Below are 22,176 nucleotides of genomic sequence, written 5' to 3'. Positions count from 1 at the left end.
GTTTGCGATTTTCGCAAGCTAACTTTTCCCCATAGAAATGCATTGGCCAGTGCTGATTGGCCAGAGTATGGAACTCGACCAATCAGCGCTGGCTCTGCTGGAGGAGGCGGAGTCTAAGATCGCTCCACACCAGTCTCCTTTCAGGTCCGACCTTAGACTCCGCCTCCTCCGGCAGAGCCAGCGCTGATTGGCCGAAGGCTGGCCAATGCATTCCTATGCGAATGCAGAGACTTAGCAGTGCTGAGTCAGTTTTGCTCAACTACACATCTGATGCACACTCGGCACTGCTACATCAGATGTAGCAATCTGATGTAGCAGAGCCGAGGGTGCACTAGAACCCCTGTGCAAACTCAGTTCACGCTAATAGAATGCATTGGCCAGCGCTGATTGGCCAATGCATTCTATTAGCCCGATGAAGTAGAGCTGAATGTGTGTGTTAAGCACACACATTCAGCACTGCTTCATCACGCCAATACAATGCATTAGCCAGTGCTGATTGGCCAGAGTACGGAATTCAGCCAATCAGCGCTGGCTCTGCTGGAGGAGGCGGAGTCTAAGGTCGGACCTGAATGGAGACTGGTGTGGAGCGATCTTAGACTCCGCCTCCTCCAGCAGAGCCAGCGCTGATTGGCCGAATTCCGTACTCTGGCCAATCAGCGCTGGCCAATGCATTCTATTAGCCCGATGAAGTAGAGCTGAATGTGTGTGCTTAGCACACACATTCAGCTCTACTTCATCGGGCTAATAGAATGCATTGGCCAATCAGCGCTGGCCAATGCATTCTATTAGCTTGATGAAGCAGAGTGTGCACAAGGGTTCAAGCGCACCCTCGGCTCTGATGTAGCAGAGCCGAGGGTGCACAAGGGTTCAAGTGCACCCTCGGCTCTCCTACATCAGAGCCGAGGGTGCGCTTGAACCCTTGTGCAGCCTCAGCTCTGCTACATCAGAGCCGAGGGTGCGCTTGAACCCTTGTGCACACTCTGCTTCATCAAGCTAATAGAATGCATTGGCCAGCACTGATTGGCCAGAGTACGGAATTCGGCCAATCAGCGCTGGCCAATGCATCCCTATGGGAAAAAGTTTATCTCACAAAAATCACAATTACACACCCGATAGAGCCCCAAAAAGTTATTTTTAATAACATTCCCCCCTAAATAAAGGTTATCCCTAGCTATCCCTGCCTGTACAGCTATCCCTGTCTCATAGTCACAAAGTTCACATTCTCATATGACCCGGATTTGAAATCCACTATTCGTCTAAAATGGAGGTCACCTGATTTCGGCAGCCAATGACTTTTTCCAATTTTTTTCAATGCCCCCGGTGTCGTAGTTCCTGTCCCACCTCCCCTGCGCTGTTATTGGTGCAAAAAAGGCGCCAGGGAAGGTGGGAGGGGAATCGAATTTTGGCGCACTTTACCACGCGGTGTTCGATTCGATTCGAACATGGCGAACACCCTGATATCCGATCGAACATGTGTTCGATAGAACACTGTTCGCTCATCTCTAATAGTTACTAGGCAGGATTGAACGATAGGCTACTTTTCGTCACAATCATAGACATACGTTTTTGCCAGGACCCCCACAAAACCACAACTCATACCACCAGCTCTGCAATCCCACACACTTCTTAGCATAGCAAGCCACAAACTCCCTATTGCCCTCTCGGGCCTAGCTCATAACCCCAGGCAGGGGAGAAAAAGGGGGCACGGGGTAGGTAACACGGGAGAAGGGGGCATGGGGTTGGGGGGGGAGGGGACACGGGGCTAGGGGGGAAAAGGGACACGGGGTAGGAGAAAGAAGCGAGCACATGAGGGAGTGGGTAGGAAAAAAGGGGGTTGGCGGGCGCCAGCGGGGAAGATGAGGAAAAGGTAGCCGCTGTGGACACAAGGCAAAGGAAGAAGCCTGCGCGGCGCTACAGGTGGGTCGCGCAGGGGGTCAGGGTTCCACAGACGAAGTCGCGGGTACTGCTAGTAAAGATATATTTTTTTTTGTAGCCAGAAAATCACTTTAAATTGCAGCAGACAATGTACTATCACAACTACATAATATACATTTATTGACCCACACTTTCACATTTTGTGCATCTCAAGACACCTTTATATTCAGCTACACCAAAAAAAAAAAAAAAAAAAAAAGATTTTCCAACATATTTGACATTAAAAAAAATTTTCACAAGCTTTTGTTCGCCAAAATTCTGAAGGTCTGTGGGTCAGAAACCTAAATCTGAGAAAATGCTAGACAACTGACTTCTGTAGATAGACTGTGCAGATAGCACTTTTAACAAATGTGGCCCATTATATTTATATATTTCTTTATATACTTTTCATTTATTTACAGTCCTTAGTGTTATGGGAAGTAAAACCATGTTCATACCAACAAATGAAAAAAAAAAATCTGTATGTCATGTTTAGTGGAAGAGTGACCACGGTATAGATTATAGATTATAGTCATGTAAGTACAGTCCAAGTAAATCATGAAATAAACAGACTATGAAAAACAAATGCTAACATCTTCAATATTTAATGCATTTTTCACAGTAACATAAAAAATTGACATTTATATACTTAGTGCTTGATTGAATCAATTAACTTGTAAGCCGTCATTATTTGTGAGTGCACCTGCCGCATATTAAACACTGCTAGGAATTTAAGGTACGCATGGATATATACATAAAAATACTTTAAAAGTGATAGTGATACATATTCTCCATCTATATGCCAATACCAAGAACTGTATATCACACGACCATGAACTGATTAGTATCCACTGAGATTAAGCAGAATGAATGACAGCAAGCAGAGATCTAGGAAACTGTGAGGAATTGATACAGAAAGTATATTGGAAAATTGTACAACTTATTATTATATTATATTATTATACAAACAGTGACATTGGTCTCTAAATCTATGTCCAGAAGTGGTCAATCCCTTTAAATACTAGATGTAGTTCACAACTATAGAGCCTTTTTAAAGAGAATCTGTCATTTTCTGGCTGATTTTTTTCATACTGATGACCTATCCAAAGAATTGGTCATTTGTATGCTATCTATGGGGATCTGGCATCTGGACCCCACACGGATCAGCTCTTCCAGCAGCTCCTGGGTGCCAGGATCTGCCAGTGGATGGGGAACATGTGAATCACCTCTCCTATTCAAGTACAAGGAGTGGCACAGCAGCACTTTTAACTGTATAGGGGAACTGCAGTGCCCCTACTAGAATTTGAATAAGAGTGTGCTGCACACGCTTCCCATCCACTAGCAGCTAGACCCTACCACTGGATCAGCTAATCTGTGTGGGATCCAAGTGTCAGACCCAACAAATCACATACTAATGACCAATCCTATGGATAAATCATCAGTATGAAAAATCAGTTTGTGGCCAAACACAATACTGCACAATACTATCATCAAGCGAAGCAAATGGCAAGACACTTGTACAGTAGCTCCATTGGTTAGGGACCTGTAATAAAGACATTGTTGTGCATAAGAAGTCATTGAAGACTTGAAACCTATACACTATTTATATATTGGGGAAGCAACTAGACAACTAAGGCTTAGGTTAGACATTAGAAAAGCATAGGTTGTACCACATTGTGTTAAAGTTGCAGCTAACTGTCAATAGGTGAAATCCAAAACCTCCATGTAAGTTCAGCAGAACAGAACAACATCCAATTTGAGAAACGTTTTACTTTTCAATATAGAACTATAATTTGTGAATTTGCTAAAACCTAAAATCTTACAGGAGCAAATCAAATAGCTGCTACTGAAATATTATGCTATAAGCTTGTGCAATATCAGTAGTAGAGATGAGCGAACAGTGTTCTATCGAACACATGTTCGATCGGATATCAGGGTGTTCGCCATGTTCGAATCGAATCGAACACCACGTGGTAAAGTGCGCCAAAATTCGATTCCCCTCCCACCTTCCCTGGCGCCTTTTTTGCACCAATAACAGCGCAGGGGAGGTGGGACAGGAACTACGACACTGGGGGCATTGAAAAAAATTGGAAAAAGTCATTGGCTGCCGAAATCAGGTGACCTCCATTTTAGACGAATAGTGGATTTCAAATTCGGGTCATATGAGAATGTGAACTTTGTGACTATGAGACAGGGATAGCTGTACAGGCAGGGATAGCTAGGGATAACCTTTATTTAGGGGGGAATGTTATTAAAAATAACTTTTTGGGGCTCTATCGGGTGTGTAATTGTGATTTTTGTGAGATAAACTTTTTCCCATAGGGATGCATTGGCCAGCGCTGATTGGCCGAATTCCGTACTCTGGCCAATCAGTGCTGGCCAATGCATTCTATTAGCTTGATGAAGCAGAGTGTGCACAAGGGTTCAAGCGCACCCTCGGCTCTGATGTAGCAGAGCTGAGGCTGCACAAGGGTTCAAGCGCACCCTCGGCTCTGATGTAGGAGAGCCGAGGGTGCACTTGAACCCTTGTGCACCCTCAGCTCTGCTACATCAGAGCCGAGGGTGCGCTTGAACCCTTGTGCACACTCTGCTTCATCAAGCTAATAGAATGCATTGGCCAGCGCTGATTGGCCAGAGTACGGAACTCGACCAATCAGCGCTGGCTCTGCTGGAGGAGGCGGAGTCTAAGATCGCTCCACACCAGTCTCCATTCAGGTCCGACCTTAGACTCCGCCTCCTCCGGCAGAGCCAGCGCTGATTGGCCGAATTCCGTACTCTGGCCAATCAGCACTGGCTAATGCATTGTATTGGCTTGATGAAGCAGTGCTGAATGTGTGTGCTTAGCACACACATTCAGCTCTACTTCATCGGGCTAATAGAATGCATTGGCCAATCAGCGCTGGCCAATGCATTCTATTAGCGTGAACTGAGTTTGCACAGGGGTTCTAGTGCACCCTCGGCTCTGCTACATCAGATTGCTACATCTGATGTAGCAGTGCCGAGTGTGCATCAGATGTGTAGTTGAGCAAAACTGACTCAGCACTGCTAAGTCTGCATTCGCATAGGAATGCATTGGCCAGCCTTCGGCCAATCAGCGCTGGCTCTGCCGGAGGAGGCGGAGTCTAAGGTCGGACCTGAATGGAGACTGGTGTGGAGCGATCTTAGACTCCGCCTCCTCCAGCAGAGCCAGCGCTGATTGGCCGAATTCCGTACTCTGGCCAATCAGCACTGGCTAATGCATTGTATTGGCTTGATGAAGCAGTGCTGAATGTGTGTGCTTAGCACACACATTCAGCTCTACTTCATCGGGCTAATAGAATGCATTGGCCAGCGCTGATTGGCCGAATTCCGTACTCTGGCCAATCAGCACTGGCTAATGCATTGTATTGGCTTGATGAAGCAGTGCTGAATGTGTGTGCTTAGCACACACATTCAGCTCTACTTCATCGGGCTAATAGAATGCATTGGCCAATCAGCGCTGGCCAATGCATTCTATTAGCGTGAACTGAGTTTGCACAGGGGTTCTAGTGCACCCTCGGCTCTGCTACATCAGATTGCTACATCTGATGTAGCAGTGCCGAGTGTGCATCAGATGTGTAGTTGAGCAAAACTGACTCAGCACTGCTAAGTCTGCATTCGCATAGGAATGCATTGGCCAGCCTTCGGCCAATCAGCGCTGGCTCTGCCGGAGGAGGCGGAGTCTAAGGTCGGACCTGAATGGAGACTGGTGTGGAGCTATCTTAGACTCCGCCTCCTCCAGCAGAGCCAGCGCTGATTGGTCGAGTTCCGTACTCTGGCCAATCAGCACTGGCCAATGCATTTCTATGGGGAAAAGTTAGCTTGCGAAAATCGCAAACTGACAGGGATTTCCATGAAATAAAGTGACTTTTATGCCCCCAGACATGCTTCCCCTGCTGTCCCAGTGTCATTCCAGGGTGTTGGTATCATTTCCTGGGGTGTCATAGTGGACTTGGTGACCCTCCAGACACGAATTTGGGTTTCCCCCTTAACGAGTTTATGTTCCCCATAGACTATAATGGGGTTCGAAACCCATTCGAACACTCGAACAGTGAGCGGCTGTTCGAATCGAATTTCGAACCTCGAACATTTTAGTGTTCGCTCATCTCTAATCAGTAGTACTGTCATTTTCAAGAAGGTTCCACACATTTGGTCAAAGCCGTTTTCAGGCAAATTCATTACTAATGAGAATAACCACATATTATCATATACATATATTTACATATTAACTATGATCCACAGGGACAATTACCATAAACAAACACAGACAAGACACAATGACAAAGTTCAATTTCTATAAAAAAAACCAAAACTTATTAGGGTACTTATTATTAGGGTAGTTATTCACTAGAGATGAGCGAACAGTGAAATGTTCGAAGTTTGAAGTTCGATTCGAGTAGCCGCTCAATACTCGACTGTTCGATCGAACATCGAACCACATTATAGTCTATGGGGAAAAATACTCGTTTAGGGAGAAACCAATGTTCGACTCAGGAGGGTCACCAAGTCCACTATGACACCTCAGCAAATGATGACACCACCTCGGGAATGCAACTGGGACAGCAGAGGAAGCATGTCTGGGGGCATCTAACACACCAAAGTCCCTGTATTACCCCATTATCACAGCCTATCAACTAGACAGTTTCCAAAATCAGTAGAACCCCTATGAAAGTGGAAAAATACCTGGAAACATTTTTTTCCTCCCCAATTGGATGGACAGAAACCCAAATTTTACTCTAATGAAACCTTAACAAGCACCCCTTTAAATCACGTTGTTCATGACAACCACAGATGGAATAGACAATGGGAAATCCAACAGTACCCTCCCTTATCTGTTATTGTGGATGTGTGTGCGATGTGGTAAGACCTTCCAAAATTCACTTTTCTGGCCCTTAAGGTGAGCCCTTCCAAATTAAGTTAGAGGCCCATAAGCTGAGTTACCAGCAGAGATTAAGGCCCTTTAGGTGACTTCAGCCTCTTTCCAGCAGAGTTTTAGGCCCTTTAACTTAGTCGAGCCTTGCACCAGCAGTGTTTTTGGCCCTTAAGGTTAGTTGAGCCTTGCACCAGCAGTTTTTTGGCCCTTGGAGTGATTTCAGCCTCTAACCAGCAGAGTTTGGGGAAATCAGGGTGGATTGAGCCTAGAAGGATCAGAATTGTGCAACGCAGATGGTGTAGGAATATGAGGAAGAATTGTAGAGGTTGAGCACAGACATGACAATTCATGTTGGCGTGCTTGACACTGGTGGGCACGAAAATGATGGGTCTATCCAGTAGCTGTTCATATTGATGAAAGTCAGCCAGTTGGCACTCTCAGCTGACAGCGGGTTGCGCTTATCCGTCATGATACCACCGGTTGCTCTGAAAACCCTTTTAGATAGCACGCTGGTGGCAGGACAGGACAGCACCTCCAAGGCATATAGGGCAAGTTCAAGCCACAGGTCCAACTTCGACACCCAATACGTGTAGGGCACAGAGGGATCGGAGAGGACAGGGTTGTGGTCAGACAGGTATTCCCGCAACATGCACCTATACTTTCCTGCCTGGTGACACTAGACTGCACTTTCACCAGTAGCTCGTGCACATTTGGGTATGTCTTTAAAAAACGTTGCACAACTAGGTTAAAGACGTGGGCCAGGCATGGAACATGTTGGAGGCTGGCAAGCTCCAGAGCTGCTACCAGGTTCCTGCCGTTATCAGACACGACCATGTCTGGGCCCAGGTGCAGCGGCTCAAACCATATTGCTGTCTCATCGAAGAGGACATCCCTCACCTCGGAGGCAGTGTGCTGTCTGTCCCCCAAGCTGATCAACTTCAGCACGGACTACTGACATGCTGCAACGTTTCCAGCTCGTACCTGGAGTCAATTTAACGGCAGCGGAGGAGGAGGGTGTTGTTTCAGAGTCCCTGCCAGGAATGATAGGCGGGGAGACGAGGTACACCGGCCCAGTTTGTGACCCAGTCCCAGCCTCAACTACATTCACCCAGTGTGCCGTCAGTGAAATGTAGCGTCCCTGTCCGCATGCACTTGTCCACGTGTCGGTGGTCAAGTGGACCTTTGTGCGAAGTCTCTCTCTAAGTGCAAGCACAGAATGAATCGGAGATTACGTTGCCTGTTTGTTTGAATCTGAGGTCACATGTCCTCGGCAGCCAATGGCTTTTTCCTAGTTTTTTCAATGCCTCCGTTGTCATAGTTCCTGTCCCTCCTCCCCAGCGCTGTTATTGGTGTAGAAAAAGCGCCAGGGAAGGTGGGAGGGGAATTGAACTTTAAGTGCATTTTCAACGTGGTGTTCGTATGGAAACGAACATTGCGAACAGCGTGATGTCCGATCGAACATGTACTCGATCAAACGATATTCGCTCATCTCTATTATTCACCCTTGCGTATCACATAGAATGAGAGGAGCAGGACAAGAATGATTAAGGATTCAATAGTGATGGTGGAAAGACCAGCAATTTTTCATATGCTGAGTATAATACAATCCAGAGCCACAAATGGGGGATTCTTATTTTTTCACTTGGCAGGCTGGTTTCATCATTATAATGATGGGGATCAGTTGTATCCTTTATTGATATGTACTTCTAGCTTATTAATACAAAGTTACCATTACGGAAACATTTTTTAAACAATGTATTTTCTGTGATTCATGTCCCTATGTTTCATTTCCAGTGAACAATAAGTATCCATTGTATCCACTTTACTGCTCTCCTCTTTTGTCTAAGCAACAATTCATATTGTGTCTGCAGTTTATCAGATTTTTCTTTTGTTCAGTTTTTTTTTTAAGCTTAAAATAGCAGAATCCACTGTCTTCTATGTACAATGCCTATTCAATCTTTGTACCTCCTACTGAGATAACAGCCTAGTGGCACTAGTACCATCAATCATAATCCTGGATAGATTTTTCTTTTTTTTTTTTTCTTGTAGAAAAACATAACATGTGATTTGCTATTTGGTAGGTCACAAACAATGTTCCTACTTTTTTTTTCTTGGAAGTTACTTTAAAGAATGCCAGGAGGAGCATTTTATTTATTTATTTCTAAACCTTTAAGTCAATGCATCAGAAAACTTTTAGAAGTAAAATATGAAGGCTTTTCAATACTTATGACAGTCTTACATATTTCTTCTTTCTTCAAAAAATGCTTGACATATGGTGAAACATTTAATGGTTCCGTCACTAACTGTATTTTGTGGAAATGGCTGGTTGACAGAAATTTATGAATGTTTATTGGAAATTTAACAAAATCATAGCAATGGTTTGATATGCCAAAATCAAAAGAACGTTCTGCAGAGTAACAAGAAACTGTTCTTAAATGGATTTTGCTAATATATATATATATATATATATATATATATATATATATATATACTGTATATATATATATATATATATATATATATATATATATATATTTAAAATAAACATAGACCCGTAAATTCAGCTTATAGGGATGAAACTACAACTAAAAATCTAAATTAAACAGCTAAATTGAGCAAAAACATATGTTGTACTTTATCCAAATAGAACAAGTGGACACTGAACTTAAAAAGTCCACAAGCATCCCTACTTCACACTGTGACCATTACTGTCATTGGTTACATTCATCGAGATTAGATACGCCATAATCAATTACATACATCGAGATTAGATATGTCATAGTCATTCAAAAATGTCAATATAATAAAGCCAAAGCTCCTGAACCTTCATATTGCTTATTATCCAGTTATAAAATAAATCCTTTAGAAAACTGAGGTCCTTCCTTTAGATATTCCCCAACATCTCAATTATCTTGGCAGAAACCTCTTTACAGTATTTGGGTACCCAGTTGACTACATCTTATGACACTATATATATATATATATATATATATATATATATATATATATATATATATATGACCCTCACTTTCTCTTTCGCGATTTCGTGCTGCAGCCATCAAAATATTTATCCTTCCGATGTTAACATACCTCTCTGAGCTTTTACCCGTAAGAGACTTACAAATGTATTATTGGGCAGGTCATCTCATCCATGTGGTAGAAACCCCTGCCTACACTAAATGGATGGAAATAGAAAAGTTATGGTTGGCACCTATACGCCCTAACTTATTCCTGTGGTCTCTACTTCCCATGACCCTACCTCAATAAAACCTCTGGGTCCCATACAATTTACCAAGGATATCTAGAGGACTTACATACATATATTTTCATTGTCCTCTGCACACTCAATGCCCTCATGCCTTTTTAATGCCTAATTCCCAGATAGTGTCACGTGTAATGACCAAACCATGATTTGACAGGGACTTATTTAGAATTGCTGATGTAGTGGATTAGAGGCCTCAGAGATAATGTTCTATAATACTCTGCAGACAACCTTACAACTTCCTTTCACTTGCAGATATTCTTATCTATAGATAAAATACTTTGGCTGTTTGGTTGATATCAAGTTTCCACCGGGACTCTATTGGCTTCAAAAGGAATGGAAAATATATAGGAAGCTTTTCTACTTATCCCTCCTGCCAAATTCACTCTAGAAAAAAATGTAAATCAACCAATATCTTATATGCACCAAATCTATCAAAAATAAGAGTTCAACATGTACAGAGTTCATTTATATCATCTTCATAAAATCAACAAAACGCTGGAAATGTTAAAAAAGTGTCAACCTATAAAATGTAGGGGTGAAAAGCAAGTGGACCCCTAAACCCTATATATTTATTGAAAGCAGACCACCTGATTACATTTGTCTCAATGGGTTATCGATATCCACGTCCACTTTCATGTAAGATAAGTAAAATAACTATCTTAAGAGGGGAAGCCCATCATAGATTGATGGCATAATATGTTCATATGTCTACTTGCATCTGATGGCTGGGTGTTAGGGTATCTCTGAGGCTATCACAGATCTTTATTAGAATGTCTGCCCCTTACATAGGAGTGAAGATGTACTAACTATATACCGTAGTACAGGGTATTTTATTACACATTAGTAAAAAGGTACATTTAAAGTTTATTTGAAGGACGATAATTTTATTTCTGGACTTAGGTTTCTAGGTTCACTTTATTACATGTTACCCTACTTATTATTTAGTTATCTACCAACAGTATGTTTGGAATCAATAGAAACCTATTAGTATTCGATGTCCTTGTATCAACATTATGCAATTAATGCATTTAATAATGGTTATATTTTAATATTAATTGTCTACTCCTACACTGGCCTTGTTAGTTAGTAATTGAGTACATTCACCATGCTTTTTCAAAAAAGATAATATAGAATTCATCATCCTTTATCATCCACTACTTTTGTCTCTTTTTCAGCATTTTATCTTAGTATTTAAAAGGGTTGAGCAGTATCATGACATGCTAGCAAAATCCTTGACAGTATTCAGTTCAACCCTTTCCCCCACATGTAGACACAAATAAGATAATCAGCATATCATCTTTGTGTTAAAGAGGATCTTTCACCATCTCACCAATTCTTTACTTTCTGATGAGTGGGTCTTGACTTGATAAGATGTCCATAGACAGCCCACCTAATTGTAGAGATGCTAATTAGCATATTTGTTGCTCAATCTAATTGAAATGATTGGGAATGGTAGAGGTTAGAGAAAAAATCCATCTCCACTGGGATCAGTAGAATGATATTTATTGAAGGATGGAAAGTGCTGGAATTGGTGGAGGTGACCAAAGGCCCACTGTAACTTATCAGGTGAAATGGAATAGCTGCCCCTCATGTGGGTGAAACAAAAAGGGTGTTAGGGGTAGAGATAATTTCAGAAAAACAAAGCAACTGAGGCTACTGGAAAGAAGGAGAGAAGCTGAACTCATTTCCCAAAAACTTTACATGTAACAGAGGCCTGGGGGCTAAACAGAATGGGGTGCAACACTGTTTGTTCCTGAGCTAATGTTCCCTCTGTAAGATGTATTGGAGCAGAGACCAGATATATACATTGATGTGTAGAATACAGGGCTAGTTCATACCACCAAATACATATACTGTACTAAAAGATGTGACCCATAAGGGTTAAGTTAGTTTTTGCACATTTGTATAACCATGGGAGTTGGCTGACTTGGACAATCTTGGAGTGACAATTGTATTTCTTTCTGGTCCATGAAGATACTCTAGCAAATACCACATATACTGCCACAATGTTGAGGATGTATCACATGGAAAAGCAAATGTGTAAAAGTAAAGTTCTGATTATTGTCAATTTCTGTCCCCTACTAATATGGCGCTGAGCATATGATTAATACGTAATAGTAGGAGTAGAGCACAGTAAGTTATGAGGTTAAACTAGCACTGTGTCCCCTGAATATCATTATACTGAATTTGTAGGCTAGGCAAGTGCTGGATTATTAGACAGTCTGGATTGTCAAATGTGAAATTAAGGAGATTTCACTGCCGTCAGCTTCCCAGGTTATACAGCATGCTTGTATTCATTTGGCGGTCAGCTTGTATTGCACCATAGTTGTACATACTGATATGTGTTGGATTCATTTTTTCCATTAAGCACTTATAGCAAGAGATTGGTAACTCTAACTTAAAATCTATGACAAATGTCAATAGCAACCAATCTTTCATTTCTGAGATTAAGTATTTTACTCTGGTGTCTTGCACTGCCTGCAATTGTATTGAGAAAGATGTATTTTGGAGTCATTGGAATGATCCACGGGTTTTATATGAAATGAAGAATCACACCATGTTGGAGAAAACAGCAATGTTCAGAAAATGCCTCAATTACAAAATGATTTATTATGGACCCTCATTCGATGAACTAAACCAAAAATCAATACGCAGGCAAATAATATGTCTTGCTTTATCTTTGGTATAGCTGGTGCTACAAAAGTAGCTAACAAAAAGCAAACACACGAAAAAATAAGAAAAATACAAGGAAAAGTATGATGTCAGCATAGCAAATGCCTTTTTTCAATGTATTCACAAGCAATTTTTCAGTTTATGTTAATTTCTTCCAGAATCCAAGATGGACAAGCCAAGAGCATCACTGATTGTCTTCATATTCTTTCAATTAACCCTTATCCATTGGATAATTGTTTCCTATAAAGGGAAAATGTCTCCAAAATGCCCTATTTTTATACCAAGTTTTGATTTTAAGCATATTTTTAAGAATTTTTGTATGGTTTTATTTTTAATTATTATATCCTGAAGTTTTCACTGTGACCACTAAGCCTAATACTACAGGTTTACAGGTTTTTCATTGCAGCAGTTACCTTCATTTTCATTATAGACAAGAAAGAGAGGATCACAATAGAAGTTAACATCTTTATAGATAACCCCCATGGTTACCCAAATTTGCATCCACTACTGACAATGGATGATTCCCAATGGACAGAATAGCTACTTGTTTCATCCCCGGTAAAGATGGGTACTGTTGACGCAATCTGATTAATAATCTCCACGATGGATGAAGTAGTTAATTTTATTAACAGAATTATACATTTTGTGCCTCAACACTATCACTTAGGGATCACGATGTACATTATTTTTCTTTTCTATCAGTATGTTTTTGTAGAATGGGAGGAAATCCACACAAACACAGGGAGAACATACAAACTCCTTGCAGATGTTTTTTTCTTGCAGGATTTGAACCCAGGACTCCAGCGTTGCAAGGCTGCAGTGCTAACCGCTGAGCCACCATGTGGCCCAGTAATATATTCTTTTTAAGTTTTTGGAGGTTTAGTAACAAATCCTTTCACTCTATTCTGACCAAACTCTTGGTATTATTATTATTATTATTATTATTATTATTATTATTATTATTATTATTATTATTATTACTACCACTTTCTTAAATTCATCTGAATCAGGCAAAAGTTAGATTTACAACCACAGCTCCTCTCTGCTCAGGCAAGTTGTATTATCATTATAATTCCAAATTATCTCCACTAACAATCATCGAAAAGGATCCGTCTAGTTAACATTACATACAACAATACCTCATATCAACTTTGGCTATAAACACATACACTGTAAATATACGGAAAAAGCAAAAGCCAAAGACATTCAACACAAGAATTCATATAAAAATTATATCAATTACATAACAAATAAATTAATACATATCAATTTAAAATACAATTTCATACAGAAGGGCAGATGGAATAGCCAAACAAGAAAGACCGACACTAGGAATCCAAACAAAGTGCATGAGTATAAATCCATATTATCATATTAAAGGGGCTCTCACTGGATTTTTGCTATTTTAGATAAACATATGTCTGAATAGCCTTTAAAAAGCTATTCAACTCCTGCTAATCATTTGTTAAAAGATCCCCCCATTTTAGTGAATTACCTTTTTATATGTAAATGCCCCGTGGGCGTTCCCATGCACCCCTCTGTTCACGCCCTCCTCTGTGGTTCTTGTATGTAAGTCCCTCCTCCTGCTTTCGATTCACTGCCTCACAACTGTCTCTTCCCTGCTTCTGCAAAAGGACCTGTGATGATGTCATTACTGCTATGATTGACGACAAAGGACCTTGTAGTGACGTCATCACAGGGACAAGCCAGTCACAGAGCAGTAGTGACATCATCACTGCTCCTTTTGCAGAAGCAGGGAAAAGACAGTTGGAGCTGATGAATCGAAAACAGGAGGAGCTGACTTACATAGAAGAACCACAGAGGAGGGTGTGAACAGAGGGGTGCACGGAACGCCCACAGTGCACGAAGGGCTCATTTACATATACGTTTAAAAGGTAATTCATTAAAACGGGGGATCTTTTATCAAAACGATTAGCAGGACTTGAATAGCTTTTTTAAAGGCTATTCAGGCATATGTTTATCTAAAATAGGGAAAATCCCGTGATAGAGCCCCTTTAAAGGTTACAATAACCAGCCAAGGATTACACCCGATGGTATATTAGCTCCATGTAGAATGTGTTGTAATAAGCTCACATATACTGACCAGTGATATATATGTAGAATGAGAGAAAATCCATGCAAACACAGGGAGAGCATGCAAACTCCCTGCAGATGTTGTTCCTAGCAAGAATCGAACTCAGAACTCCAGCGCTAACCACCAAGCCACCATGTTGCCTCGCACAGTTACTGTATAACTTGGTAGTTGTGTAAATTGGGAGGAGTATATATGGCCTCTCATCACTATAAATAATGCTGGCACACTTCACTTGATAATACATGTGATGCTTCCTATTATGTCACATGTCTTCTGCTACCCTTAAATCTTCACTTCTGCCATGTATTTGATCTAGGTAGATTTTCCCTTTCCTCCATTCACACTATATGGCGGTTATTTGACTTGTCAATAAGTCCAGACAAGAGATACCCTTCATAAAATGCTTTCCATCAGTTTAATGACTTTGTCAATATTACTTACTTGCTCAAACAGTTCTTTTTAATTTTCAGGAAGCGAAATGCTAAAAGAGGGCGATTGGCTCATGTCATTTCATTCTGCACAATGGAAACCTATTTTGGTGCACCATAAATTTCTATCCAGTCCTCTCAAATTACATGCAGCACTTTTATTCCGTGTCCTAATTAAATTCCATATTTTTTTTTTTAAAAGAATGAACTGAAGATAAGTAAAATTCTCAAGGTCATGGAAAGAATCCACAGAAAATATTACATTATTTTATTCTTTTGATTACAAATTACATTTAATGTGATTACAGAATGGTGGGAAACATAGCCCAGAAGCATTAAAACAGAGTGTATTCTGTCCTGTCTTGTCTTATCTTCATAGAAAGACCCATGTCTGCAAAGTGCAATAGCAATATCAATTACAAACAAGACATTCAGCAAGCTGAATTATTCAAGCAATCATTCAATATGATTTATAGAATGGCGGTTGCAGGCAGTTGTTAAGCGCGGCACTTTCCATATTCTATGTGGCAATAGATTATCCCTTGCACTGCAGACTCGCAGTTGTAATCAACTAGAGGCTGAAATGTTTAAAGTCTCCTATTGTTCATATATTTCCATTAAACATAAATTGTCTGTGTGCTACCTTCAATACTGCGACTACTCAGAAGATACATATTTCATTCCGTATGATGAGAAATTATCTTCATTGGGTCTAGGAAACCTGTGGCTGCCCAGCTGTTGTTGCTCAACAAAGAAATGTATTCTACTGTTAATTGATTTACAAATGAAAGGGTTAATTGCGATGCCTCCTAACAACTATGATGACTGTAATGAATATTATGGCGTTATTATACAGCACATATTCTGAGAACAGTATTACGGTAACATGCGGCTCTGCCCAACACTTTTACTTTTAACTCTTTCTCAGATGATTACTATCATTGAGCAAATGCAGAGGTGTAGAGGAAAACATCTTGTGTTAGACTAGTGCCTGCGACGTCTAATTTTACTTTTCAGAGAGGTGGATATGAGCAATGTTTTTATAGTTTATACTGAACTATTCAGTTTTGGGTTTTCAGGGAAATGTGTGGATGCAGACTTAAATTATTATAGCTTCAGGTAATTTTACTAAGTTGAATATGTCTGAATTCAGGGGTAACACGGTGGCTCGGTGGTTAATACTGCAGCCTTGCAGCACTGGAGTCCTGGGTTTGAATCATGGCAGGAACAACATCTGCAAGGAGTTTGTACGTTCTCCCTGTGTTTGCATGCATTTCCTCTCATTCTACAAAGACATACTGATAGGAGAAAAAAAAGTACATTGTGATCCCTATAAGGGGCTTGCAATCTACATAAAAAAAATAATATGTATGATTTTTGGTTTTAGACCCTTATTGGCTTCTCTTGGCAGCATCTGCCAAAACTGGGCTAAATATGCATGAATGTGCACCAGAATGGCACCATTAGTCTGGCACAATGTAAGCCAACCAATAATAATAAGTTGTATATACTTAGATTAGATATTCTAAAGATACCCCGAATGTATTATCCAGCAACCTACCTATCAGATAGGATTAGTACATTTACCCCAGTGTGTTCATACTATACTTTTAGCTAAACCTAAGTAAATAATACATGGCATGCTAAAGCATTCATATCTATCAGAATGGTCTCCTTATCTTCACTCCTGTTTTAGGCCTCCTGCACACAATGGTAGATGTATCCGCAATAATTTGGACCCATTTGTTTTCTTGAGTTCATACACAAGACCTCATTTCATGCACTTGGGTGTCCATTCCATATACAAGGTCTACAAATAATGACGCATACAAGTCTTTTTGAGAATCCTGACATATTTGCAGACAGTAAAACCCACTGTGTTTGTGTGCAGGAGGTCTAAAACAGCACTTTTCAGAATTCAAAATAATTTTCAGAATTCAAGTGATATTTCCAAGCCTAGTCTCACACCAAACCTTCCCAGAGGCATATTATAGAAGATATATGGTATATGTCAGTGTATTACTGAGTTGTATGTCAAAAACAAGGAAAGACTGAGGTCTAATGAATGATCATTTATTATATACAATGCCAAGTTATTTCATCTATGGATATCTTGACTGTGAAGGTCATTTATAAGGTAATGCTACATCGTGCAACGCTGACATAATAAGGGTCATGGGGATTTTAGTTATGAGGAGTGGATTTCAGAGATGATACAGTAGCTAATGACCAAATACATTTATTCACAAACTAAAATAGTCTTCTAAACAGAAAAGTTAGAATTTAATGGGAAATTTATTTTTCATCCCAAAATGTAAATTTGTAAGAAATTTGAACATGAACATGAATATGTATGTGTTTACAAGTATTTTGTCTATGTGTATTAAGTCCTGTAAACTGTATGTGCAAAATTTTGTAAACTAATACTAACTGTGTTAATTTCTACATTATCTCACTTATTATACAACCCTGAAATCCAAGGAATATGCTGTTATGTATTCCTTCTGCTGGAGATTCTCAGGATGAAATTTCATTAAAAAGCAAAAAATGACTATTAGGAAATGAGTGAACTATTCAGCACTCTGTAATCTCAGTGCTCAATGGCTTGTTACATTACCAAGAAATACATTACTGCACATTAAACTATTACTTATAGTAATACAGAAAAAGGACATTAAGATGGTTATTATTATTTATTACTTGCTTTATAAAATTTCCAACATAATAACACATTAATGGCTATGGTACGTGCCATTGTACACAGACCGTATAGACAAGTACATGGAAAAGATATTTCCGAACAAAGAACAGATTAAATCCCACAGTGATCACATGGATTTGCTAAATTACATGGCAAATGCATCACATTAATAACTAGCTTAGATTTAGCATTCAATTTGCAGTTATCCTTAAATCTTTTAATGTTTAATCCAAGTAATATTAGTCATGATTAGAGATGAGCGAACAGTGTTCTATCGATCACATGTTCGATCGGATATCAGGCTGTTCGATGTGTTCGATTCGAATCGAACATCACGTGGCAAACTCCAAAAAAATTCAATTCCCCTCCCACCTTCCCTGGTGCTTTTTTTGCACCAATAACAGCGCAGGGGAGGTGGGACAGGAACTACGACAACGGGGGCATCGAAAAAAATTGGAAAAAGTCATTGGCTGCCGAAATCAGGTGACCTCCATTTTAGACGAATAGTGGATTTCAAATCCGGGTCATATGAGAATGTGAACTTTGTGACTATGAGACAGGGATAGCTGTACAGGCAGGGATAGCTAGGGATAACCTTTATTTAGGTAGGAATGTTATTAAAAATAACTTTTTGGGGCTCTATCGGGTGTGTAATTGTGATTTTTGTGAGATAAACTTTTTCCCATAGGAATGCATTGGACAGCGCTGATTGGCCAGAGTACGGAATTCGACCAATCAGCGCTGGCTCTGCTGGAGGAGGCGGAGTCTAAGATCGCTCCACACCAGTCTCCATTCTGGTCCGACCTTCTGGTGCGAAAATCGCAAGCTGACAGGGATTTCCATGAAATAAAGTGACTTTTATGCCCCCAGACATGCTTCCCCTGCTGTCCCAGTGTCATTTCAGGGTGTTGGCATCATTTCCTGGGGTGTCATAGTGGACTTGGTGACCCTCCAGACACGGATTTGGGTTTCCCCCTTAACGAGTATATGTTCCCCATAGACTATAATGAGTGAGCAGCTGTTCGAATCGGATTTCGAACCTCGAACATTTTAGTGTTCGCTCATCTCTAGTCATGATAATAAGGAACATACACACAGAAGTGAATGGGGCTGTTCTGCAACACCAGTCACAATCGATAGACGATAGTGTCACTCTTTATTAAAAAAAAAAACATTTTTTAGACAATCACTGAAAATGGAATGTTTGATATGAGAATTACCCATTCATTGACTTGAAAGAACAAAGATTTTGTGATCATGTTTATTTCAATTATTCATGTTGTTATCTAAGTTTTTTTCATCCTAAACATCCTATAGTTTTCACATGTTTTGTTCACTTTTTAAAAACCAAAATCCCATTATAATCATAGTCAATATTACAATGCAAGATAACACCTTTATCATAGGATCCACGATTCATGAACATAGCTTATCTACTCCGGCTCCCTGAACAATGACCGCTGCACAGGTAACATTGTCATCTATAGTCCATTTAGCTGCTGTAAAGCATATCTCTAAATTCTGATAACAGCAGCCCAGACAATATGGCAGCCCCCATAATAATGTTAAAAAAATTTGAAATTTATACAAATGCACTATAGATTTTCTTTAAGTAATAAAAGTGAAGAAATTGCACTTCCTTTCTAGTTAAAACGATGTTACTCCGACCGTCTTTGATGTATAATGATGTATAAAATGTTGTCAGTTCATTTTCTATAATCTTACTGTTTAGGATTTAACTCTCAACTACTATTAGTGTGGAAATAAAATAAATATTCCAGATCAGACTGAAATTGGCAAATTCACAAACAAGATCTTCTACAAAATAGTTGAATGTGAGGCTGAAAATGAGATAAAAGGGAATTACAATCAGAAAACATGGTCTTCAAGGTAAAGTTGAAGCAAAACAATAAATGATCTACTTTGAGTACAATAATCTTTTTATTACCCATGCGTTCTCTACACCTGGCCATTCACTAGGCTTAATTAAACTACACTATCTGTGCCAAATGGTGGTGGAACGCAATATTTACAGCAAAGACATGATCTGCAACAAACTTCTTATTTGTAAGCTGAAAATTAAATTAGCTAAAATAATTAGAAATCTAAGCCTTGGAGAGAATATCCATGGCCATGAAAGAAACCATTTTCACATGCTTAACCTAATTAGTAGAGAATGACAGTTAGCTGGAAAACTTGGGATAATGAAAAATATCACATACATGAAAGCATAAGAAAAAATAAATTAATAGAAAAACCTTGAAAGCTAGAGACCAAAGACTAAGACTACGATTATGTTAAGCGCTATCTATCTATCTATCTATCTATCTATCTATCTATCTATCTATCTAGAAGAAGGTGGCATAGTGGGCATAATATATGAATTAGACCAACCAAGCATGCATGTATTTGGTGTGGTAAGGAAGGATAGTTATAGGCAAAACCTATTTAAAGCATATGGTCATCCTTAGTTATAAACACAATTTAGAAAGCGTAAATCTATGAGGATGACTCAAAAATTTATTAGCATTTAGGTTTGGATATACATCAGTTATTTTGTGACTTCAGTGTGAGAAAAAAGAAATCACTGAGCCACTTGTGAATTGCACTAAATAAGAGCAATTTCCAATATTTATGAAAAAAATTGTTTACCGTATGGAGAAAGTGTTTATGAATGGATGGGAAGGTTCAAGGAAAGTCGCCCAAGTGTCCATCGTGAAAAAGGAGCCGGATATAAGAAAATATATTGTGATATTTAAATATAGATGCATATGGGTAAGGTACTGTCCGTCTATAAACTATACAATTTGTCTTTGAGGGATTGCCCGTTACTGTCCAGGGTGGATTAATAGTATCATGGGCACTGGGTTGTTTAGAAACAGCGAGTCCCCCCATTCATGCCTAGAATCTGTATGACAGGATAATGTCCCATAGTGGCCGTCACACAGTATAATGTCCAATAGTGGTTCTTTCACAGTATAATGTCCAATATGGCCCCCTCCCACAGTATAATGTCCGATAATGGCCCCTCCACACAGTATAATGTCCCATAATGCCCCCTTCACACAGTACAATGATAACAATAGTGAAAGATTGTAAAACATCCAGCACATCCCAATAAGTTAAACTATAACTTTTACTTCACATATTTAAAAAAGAAAAAAAACAAAAAGTCTTTTTCTTACAGCATGGATCCAAGAATAAAAGCACGGAAGCCTACGCGTTTCGAGACCCGTATTATGGTCTCTTAGTCATGACTAAGAGACCACAATACGGGTCTCGAAACGCGTAGGCTTCCGTGCTTTTATTCTTGGATCCATGCTGTAAGAAAGACTTTTTGTTTTTTTTCTTTTTTAAATATGTGAAGTAAAAGTTATAGTTTAACTTATTGGGATGTGCTGGATGTTTTACAATCTTTCACTATCGTATTCACCTCTTGGTCGGTGGTTCCGTGCACCCAGCTATTACAATACCATTCAGACTGCATTGTAGGGTTGAGCGTTTTTTTTTGTTTTTTTTTCTAATGATAACAATAACAATTATCCCTAGAGATGACTATGTAAACCAGGTATAAAAAGTTCCATCAGTCAAATAAGACATCATTAAAAAAAGAAAACATCCAGACTTCCAGTGGGTCATCATATCTAGCGGGTCATGCCCAGGCCAGGGCACACAAAAGATTATCGCCAGCCCGTTTCATTAGGATTCACTGACATCACCAAGTGCAGATAACAATAGCTTAATCGCTAGGCCCTGCACCAGTAAGTACCCACCAGATGCAGAGTCACGTGGCATTCTTTCTGTGATTCTCTTTTTAACTCTTCCTGAGTTGGTGAAGGTTTGCAGGCTGGTGGTGGGTGATAATGATGACAACAGTATAAGGTGGTCCTGGGCCAGTGCAAGAATTTACTGACTTCTCACTGATACAAGCCAGCAGCAGTGACCAGGCCCCTAACGTGAGTCTAGCCAGTACTGCCCAGATGGCAACCCTATAACTTGTATGAGCAGGGCACCTAACATGGCTAACAGTATGTGGGCACCTGACCATCACATTTATATAAACTTGTTGAATTTCCAATTCAAAAACTATCTGTAGTAACCCTTTTCTACCCATGTTGTGACTTTACTTCCCACCCATGCCACATTAATATCTCTCCTAGACTGTTTCCTAAAACTTCTGTACTGTTATGATTCTGAAACAGCCCTGGC

The sequence above is a fragment of the Leptodactylus fuscus genome, chromosome 3, assembly GCF_031893055.1.
Source record: "Leptodactylus fuscus isolate aLepFus1 chromosome 3, aLepFus1.hap2, whole genome shotgun sequence".
Taxonomy (NCBI): Eukaryota; Metazoa; Chordata; class Amphibia; order Anura; family Leptodactylidae; genus Leptodactylus; species Leptodactylus fuscus.
The sequence above is the reverse complement of the archived record's forward strand: the minus strand, read 5'-3'. Positions refer to the sequence as shown.